Source organism: Heterocephalus glaber, unplaced genomic scaffold (genome assembly GCF_053883595.1).
Source record: "Heterocephalus glaber isolate CG9 unplaced genomic scaffold, H.glaber_assembly_v1.0 deba00001504, whole genome shotgun sequence".
NCBI lineage: Eukaryota > Metazoa > Chordata > Mammalia > Rodentia > Bathyergidae > Heterocephalus > Heterocephalus glaber.
The window spans coordinates 289,416-298,235 of record NW_028258324.1 but is presented as its reverse complement, the minus strand read 5'-3'; positions in this window follow the sequence as shown (position 1 = coordinate 298,235).

Genomic DNA, 8,820 nt, shown 5'->3' with positions numbered 1-8,820 from the left:
CCTTTTATAGGAGATGCTAGGGGGAAGTTGGCAAGCAGAAATACAGAAGCGAAACCCAGAAGGAACTTTTACAGATTGTTCTTAAGATAACATATTCAGATATGGAGTTGGGCAAGCATGATGGAACACTATGCACACAACAGACCTTCCAGGCACAACAACAAGCACATCCCTGGAACTCAATGTCTACCTGGTGATCCATAACAGAAGCAGGCAAGTTGGGGCCCTATTACAAAATGGAGTAACTATTGTTCAGTCTCACATTCCCCACTGATTTTTCCTGTGGCTGTGTAATCTTATACAGAATTATCTTGATATTTTTGTCTCTATCTTTGCTCTTTTTCATCTAGCTCACTTAAAGGATGATATTTGGCCCGTTGATTTAAAATCATTAAGCGAACAGATCCTACCTGGGCCCTTACATAGGCCATAAGCTTATTAATAATGTATGGGCCGAAAGTCAAATCTAGTAACAAGATTAACAGGGGCCCAGCAAGGGCAGAAACAAGGGTAATCATCCAGGGAGACCAGTTAAATATTGACTGGAACCATCCCTTCTGTTTTATCAATCTATTATAATTTTCTTGTAGGTGTTTATTTACAGTGGCTAGGGTTTCTCTTATTATTCCAGATTTATTAGCATAATAGCAACATTGCTCTCCTAGGGCTGCACATAGCCCTCCCTCTTTCATAAACCCGAGGTCAAGTCCTCAGCGGTTTTGAAGGACCATCTCAGCCAGAGAATCAACCTATTTTTCCAAATGAGACACTGACTCGGTAAGTAGGCCTAAGTCTATTTTTACCTGTTGGGCAAGGGTCTTGAAATTGGAGTCTTGCAGTCCTATTGCTGTTGCACCCAGAGCCGCTGATCCTGCAATGCCCGCTGCAGTTAACACAGGAATCAATGCTGGGTGGCGCTTTTTTCGGGTGTGTGTTCTCTTAGCTAGGTATTTTCAACTCTGGTCTTCTCCATATATAGTGACTTGGGGTAAAATGTGGACCATTACACATACCTCAAGTTTCTGATTGAGGACTGTCATGGATAAACAGGGAGTTATATCATTTGTACATGCCCACTATGCATTGTTTCCAGCTTTTAGATATTTTTCATTACTGGCGGTGGGTGTCTGATAAGAGCATATACTGTCCAGATAAGAAGGTGTAACACTTGGATTTTTAACACATAACCCTTTTCTTTTATATCCCCAATTGACAACCTCGATTGTTTCCAAACACACTCATTCTGGTCAGCTTCTGAGAAGGTGCCGTTTACTGCCAACCCTACATAATACAGGGGATGTGGACTCAATCACAGCCAACATTCTTGGGTAAGATTGGAGCTAGACTTATTTAACAGGGTATACATGACATCCAGGGTTTTTAGGTATGGTTGGATCGGAGATTCAGGAGCAACTAATGACACATTATAGGTTCCTTTTGCCTTTTCTTTTTCTTGGGGCCTGGAGCCCCTATAGATGTTGCCTACTGGTTTAGGTGGTACTATTACTGGGCTACGCTGGATGAGGAGGTCAGTCATAGGGTCCTTTCCTCCCACATAGAGTGCCACCGTCCAGGATTTGCCTTTTTCCCAATCTTTATATGGATTTTGCCATTGTTTTAAGGTTAGCTTGATGGGATTACATTTTCCTTTGGAACATGAACCACTTGGTGTTTGTCGTTCTAAGGCCAAATATGCAACCCCAATGATGACAGTGGTTTCCTGGTCCCCCATCGCACCTTTTATTTTTTTCTATGGGGCAGGCATAAATATCTATATCTTGGAGGGTTTTTTTTAACTTATCATCTGTTCAACACCTCCCTCCATGGTCCCCTTTAGCCATCTTTCCAGATGAAACTTTACCCTTTGATCCAGCCCCTCCACCACTAATGATTGGAAGCCCCAGAGCACACAGGTCTATAATAAAATGGGGCTGTCTATCAGTAGTAATGGTGGCAATGTGAGCTCCCATTAAGGCATTTTTCAAGGACCAAGTCCAGTTCTGGGGAGTGTGGGTGGACAACACCAGCTGGCATCCAGATCCCCCTTCCATTAGGGCTGGTAAGAACAGTAACCCCAAGAACCCCCATATTGTCCGAACTAGTTTTTGATCAATCTTATCTTGAGGGGGTCCTTTGTGTTCCGGTAGATCTGCCATGTTAACGTCATTTCCTACTAGGGTGCCGCCTTTAAATGGCTGCAGTGGATCCAGGCAGAGTGTCCAGCTACCTTCACGGCTGAGGGAGTCACCAGGGTGATGGGAAATGGTCCCTTCCAGAGTGGTTCTAGGGTCTTGGAGTCAAACCTGCAAATGAAAACCAAATCTCCCAGCTTATAGGGTAAGGGTTGCAAAGGTTTTTCACTGGGACCAGGCATAGTTTTTCTCAGCTTATCATGTAGCTCTGATTGAAGCTGATGGACTGCTTTTAGGGACTTAAGGAATTGGAGGTTGGAAAGTTTTTCCTTCAACTCCAAATCAACCAGAGGGATGATCAGGGGAGATCAGCCATAAATGATCTGGAAGGGTGACAGATTTAGGGGCAGCTTAGGGGTACACTGGGTACAAAGGAGGGCAAAGGGGAGAAGTTCTACCCAACCTTGTTCAGTCTCCAGGCATAATTTAGTTAGAACCTCTTTTAAGGTTTGATTTGCTCTTTTTACTTGTCCTGAACTCTGAGGCCTATGAGCACAATGCAAATTCCATTTTATCCCTAAAGCTTTACTGATGAATTGAGATAATTTAGCCATAAAGGCTGGGCCATTGTCAGACCCCAGGGCTAAGGGCAAGCCAAAACGAGGAATTATTTCTGTCAAGAGGCTTTTGACAGTTACCTCAGCTGTCTCTCTCTTAGTAGGAAAGGCTTCTATCCATCTTGAAAAAGTATCTACAAAGACTAGTAAGTACTTGTATCCATACGTGCTGGGTTTCATTTTGGTAAAATCCAATTCCCAATGTTCTCCTGGAGTTAATCCTCTATGTCTGACCCTGGGGGATCTGGTCACCTGGTTTGCATTTACCTTGATACAGGTGGGGCATCATCTCACTAGGTCTTCAGCCTTTTGTGCCATTCCCTTGCTGATGAAATGGGGTCACAGAGCGGCCATCATTTTTTTCTCACCAAGGTGGGTGGACCCATGCAGTTCTTGTAGCAGTGTGTCTGCTACAGTGACTGGGAGCACCACTTTTTCATCCTTGGTCGTCCACCATCCATGTTTACCTTGGGTCCACCGCTTTTTGGCCATTTCCACCGTTTCTTCATCTGTGTACTCTGGTTTCTCTGGCAGCACTGGTGTGGGGAGCAGAACCATCTGTTTCTCCACTGATTTTTGGGCAGCCTGTTTCACTGCCAGATCAGCTGCATTATTACCAATCACCTCCGGGCTAGCCCCCTTTTGATGCCCACGGACATGGATGATAGCAACCTCTCGGGCAGCCAAATGGCTTGTAACAATGTCAATATCTCAGTTTTATTTTTATGGGCATCTGTTAGTTGGACTCTGGGAGTAAAGTAGCTGGGTTGAGGCTAGCAGTGGTGGCAAACTTGATGTGCAGCTGCTCCAATAGGAGTCCTTGGTATTGCAACAATCTGGCATTAGATAACCACTTGCTAGGGGAGCTGTTTCCATGGTCCCAAAGGCTGAGCTTGTCAGCCCCTTGGGTTATACACAGACTGACCATTCAAGGGGTGTATCTCCCCCCGTGGTAGTTTTGTGCAGGGGTTTGGCAATTTCAGCAAAGCCAGGGATCCAAATTCTGTAATACCCAGTCGCCCCTAGGAATTCACACACCTGTTTCTTTGAGCTTGGCTCTGGAATCTGGAGAATTCCTGATACCTGTGATTCTGTCAGCCTCCTCTTCCCTTCCTCAAGAATATAGCCCAAGTAGGTTACCTTGGTCTGGCAAAGCTGAGCTTTTTTCCAGGACACCCAATATACCAGGTCTTGGAGAACTTTCAGGAGGCCCTCAATGGCTGCAAGACATTCTTCATTGGTTGAAGTTGCCACTAGGAGGTCATCTACATATTGAAGAATAGTTGCATGGGGAAAAGCTCTCCTTACCTCTTGTAAATCTTTGCTGAGAGCTTCCCCAAACAGAGTGGGAGAGTTCTTGAATCCCTGTGGCAGCCAGGTCCATGTCAGCTGTCCAGTAGTCCCAGTGTCTGGGTCAGTCCATTTGAAGACAAAGAGGGGTTGGCTCACTGGTGCCAGAGGTATGCTGAAAAATGCATCTTTGAGGTCTAGTACTGAATACCACACATGGGCAGGAGTGATGAGACTCAGCAGAGTATAGGGGTTTGGTACCATTGGGTGGATGATCTCCACCCAGCTGTTCACCTCCCACAAATCCTGTACCAGTCTGAAGTCTGAGGTGCCAGGCTTCCTCACAGGAAGCAGGGGTGTATTCCAGGCTGACTGGCAAGGGACCAAGATGCTGGCCTCTTGGAGTCGGTGGATGTGCTTAGAGATTCCCACCTTGGCCTCCAGCCACAGGGGGTATTGTCATACATGGATGGGGTCAGCAGAGGCCAGCAACTGGACCACCACCAGGCCATGGTGGTTGGCCAGCCCAGATGGATTGGTTTCAGTCCATACCCTGGGAAACTTTTTCTGAAGGTAGTCCCATTTTTGTTCAGGGGGCTCTGCGCCCTCCTTTAGCAATCTAAATTCATCTTCTAGGGGAACCATCACCATAATGGTGGAGGGTGGCTTAAGCTCGAAGGTCCTTCTTTCAGGCTCAAAGGAAATAATAGCCCCCAACTTTCATAGCAAGTCTCTTCCCAGAAACAGGTACAAGCACTCAGGGATAACTAAGAAGGAATGGGAGACAGTGCCTTTTCCTAGATTCACAGTCCATCTAGTGGTCCAAGGGTAGGAGGCCACTTTCCCAGTGGCTCCAGTAATGGAGGTTTTTGAGGAAGTGAGGGGTCCAAGGTGGGTCTTCAAGACAGAATGGGCTGTACCAGTGTCCACAAGGAACTGAACATCTGTTCCCCCATCTCTAAAGTCACCATAGGCTCACTAGGGTTGAGGGGCCATGAGCCTTGCCCCTGTCAATCTTTTTTATCTACTAAGAGGATTCCACCTTTTTCCTTTTGGGCCTCCTCTTTATTTTTTTCTTTTTAGCTTTACACAGTCCTTTTTAAAATGGCCCTTTTCCTTACAATAGGCACATTGATCTTTTTCTAATAGGGGTCGAATCCTTCCCTTGTTCCCTCCCTTATTTTCAAGTCTTTCTTTCTGGACAAATCCTCCATAGGCCAAGGCGGCTATGGTCCCAGCCTCTTGGCCATCCTCTCTTCCGGGGGATCTCTGTTGTTTTTTATTTTCTCCCTCAAATCCCTCTAGTCTTTGCAGCTTCTTTCTAATGTCTGGGGCTGACTGGGTAACAAATGTCAAATTTATTGCCTGCCGATTTGCAGGGGCGTCTGGATCAATTGAAGTATAAGTACAGTATGCTTCCAACAGACACTCCAAAAAGGCAGAAGGGGATTCCTCTGGTCCTTGAAGGACCTCGCTTATCTTGCTCAAATTGGTAGGCTTCCAAGCGGCTCCCCTCAGCCCAGCCAGGAGATGCTGATGATAGTTCTGGAGAGCTTCTCTCCCACCCGAGGTTTTAGTTTGCCAGTGGGGTCAGGTGGACGGGAGTTGTGCTTCAATATGGGCCTGCTGTTGCTCATCTAGGGGGCCCTCTGCTCCACCTAGTACCGACCTTACAGCTTGGCCCCAGATCCTTTCCCTCTCCTCTGAGGTAAAAAGGGCCTGGAGGAGTTGTTGGCAATCATCCCAAGTAGGATCATGGGTATGGAAGATAGACTCTAGGAGAGATCTCTGAGAAGGGAGGATTTTGATGTTTCCAATTATATAAGTCACTGGTAGTGAAAGGGATATAAACATAGTGACCTTGTTCTGTCTCCCAAAGGGGCAAGAGAGGGGCCGAACTAGTTTCCCCAGTGGGGACCTTGCAAGGCGCATACGCAGCCCCAGCTCACATGTGTGGGGGAGAAGTCACAGAGTCCAGGGACTGGGGCCCCTCAGGGAGAGGAGGATAGAGAGGAGTAGGAGCCGAAGGTTGAACAGATGGAGGAAGGGAAGGATTGTGGGGTCTAGAGCGGGAGCCATCTGAGGGGGTGGAGGAATCCACATAGGGTGGAGGCCCTCCTAAGGGATCAAGGGGGTCAGGTTCCTGTGAGAGAACTGGCTTAGGAGCCCGGGGCTTAAGTTCCTGGGGCCCTTTTGGGGCAGTGATTAAAATGCAAGTGTCTGTTCAGAGGGAACAGCACTGCAGCCAAGCTGGAGGTTTCTCACAAGCCTGAACCCAGATGTCTATGTAGGGAAATTGGTCTGGGTGGCCAGGGCTACCAGTGACTTTGTCCCACACCTTCCGGCAAATACTGGGGTCAAAAGTCCCTTCGGCTGGCCATCCCAACCTGAAAGCTGGCCATTCCAGTTGGCACAGGGAGCAGAGTTTTCTGTGAGAAACTTTTATCCTGTATTCATCTTCTTGTTCTGGAGAAAAAAGCCAATTTAAAATTAGTGAGAAAGCAGTCAAGCAGAGTAGACCCGGTAGAACAGGTTCCTCCCATTACTCTGCTCCTGATAAGGATTGGAAAAAAAAAAAAGTAAAATCAAACACACAACAGACACAACACTAATGTACAAAAGACAAGACAAATGGGTGCCATGACAAAATGAAACTAAATCTTCCCTTGTTCCTCGTCAGGAACCTCAGGGTCAGGGGAGACTTCCCAGCTTGTCAGCCACCTCACTCCTGACTTAACAAATGGTTGCAACCAGCCGAAAGCTTACCTCTGGAGGTTTTCTGAGGTCTGTGCCTGAGAGTCTCTTGCTGGATCCCGCCACGGAGTCTCAGCCAAACTGAGGTTCCTACCCAGGGATCTCGCTGGGGCCTCCAGAATGTAAGACCATGTGTCTCACCAAATGCTCCGAGGAGCTGACTACAATGAAGATCACCTGATCACCCAGGAGGGAACACACCGGACAAGTTGTAAAACAGATCTTTATTAGTCTGGCCAGACAGCACTCTTCAAGCACCAAGCTTAGAGAGGCAAGAAGCTCAGAGCCTGAGGTCCTTTTATAGGAGACACTAGAGGGAAGTTGGCAAGCAGAAATACAGAAGCAAAACGCAGAAGGAACTTTTACAGATTGTTCTTAAGATAACATATTCAGATATGGAGTTGGGCAAGCATGATGGAACACTATGCACATTACAGACCTTCCAGGCACAACAACAAGCACATCCCTGGAACTCAATGTCTACCTGGTGATCCATAACAGAAGCAGACAAGTTGGGGCCCTATTACAAAATGGAGTAACTGTTGTTCAGTCTCACACTATAATTTTTCTTGCATATAAAATGTCCAAGCCTGACTTGATGGTGCACGACTATCATGGCAGCACTCTGGGAGGCCCAGGCAGAAGGCAGATTGCAAATTTTAGCTCAGCCCAAGCAATGTAGTGATTTAGGGCAACCCTGTCTCAAAAAGAAAAAAGGGTATTTTGTCTTGCTTAGTGCAAAGGCCCTAAATTCAAACCTCAGTACTGCAAATAAATAAAAATCCTGGTCCACCTGGCACATGCAGGGCCCTGGGTTCAATCCAAAGCAATGAAGAAAGGAAAAACAAACAAAAAATTCTGGGAGAGTGTCCTGCGTGGGTAGCAGACTTTTACTTTGGTTAATATAAGATATTAATAAGAGGCCCGGGGATTTAGCTCAGCAGCACTGCGCCTGCCTTGCAAGCACAAGGTCCTGAGTTCGATCCCCGGTACCAAAAAGAAGAAGATATTAATAAGTAAAGCATTGATTCCTTCCTGTACACTAAGAAATAAGCATTCTGTTTATATTTAATGAGTTTGGTTAACATGCAGTACTCTTCCAGTGCTTAATTACATTGGTCAAACTGCTTCAAATCTAGTTCTTGAACCTATAATGAGGACCAGACCTAGGAACTATGGAAATACTCTCTTTGGTCAACCCAAGAGAAGAGTCTCAACAATGCAATTTGCTTTATCCTTAGTTGTAACCAAGTTGTAGGAGCCATCTTGGGCTCCATTTTGTTATTTCTTAGGATACAACAGAATCTGATGAGCTTCTTTTGTATGAGGGACAGATCCAGGTTTGTTAGGCATGAAGCTAAAGGACAAAAGGGAAATTGTGAGCGGGGCATGGTGGTGCACACCTGTTATCCCAGAACTCTGGGAGGCTGAGGCAGGAGGGTTACAAGTTTTAAGTAATGTCTGGGCTTCAGAGAGTTTGACAGCAGCCCAGAACAGTGCAATGTTGTCGGGGAGGGGGGTGTTATTCAAGAATTACACATCCTAGGAAAAGTTATCTACAGGATTGTTGAAGAAGAGGTAGTATTCAGATGCAAGATTGTTTTCTTTTTAGGCAGAGAAATATTTGTAGAGAAAATGAGTAGAGAGAAACTTTAAAGAGGCAACAATATGAGTGATTTTTTTTTTTTTTTTGGTACCAGGGATCAAATTCAGGACCTTGTGCATTCAAGGCAGGTTGTAGAACCACTGAGCTAAATCCCCAGCCCAAAAATGAGTAATTTTAAAAACCAAGGAGAGATAATGAAGACAAGGTTCTAAAGTATAACAACTTAGGCTGGACAAGAAAACGTTTAGAGAAAAAGAGGGAAAGTTGAAAAAAGTATGATGATAAATTGGTCTAAACCTCAGTAAAAGAACTTTATTTCTGCATAAAAGGTACCAGTGAGATTGAGGCTTAAGGATTTTTCAGCAGAAGTTCCTCAAAAAGGTAGTTAGGATAGGAAGTCATTTTTATATGAAAGGAGCAC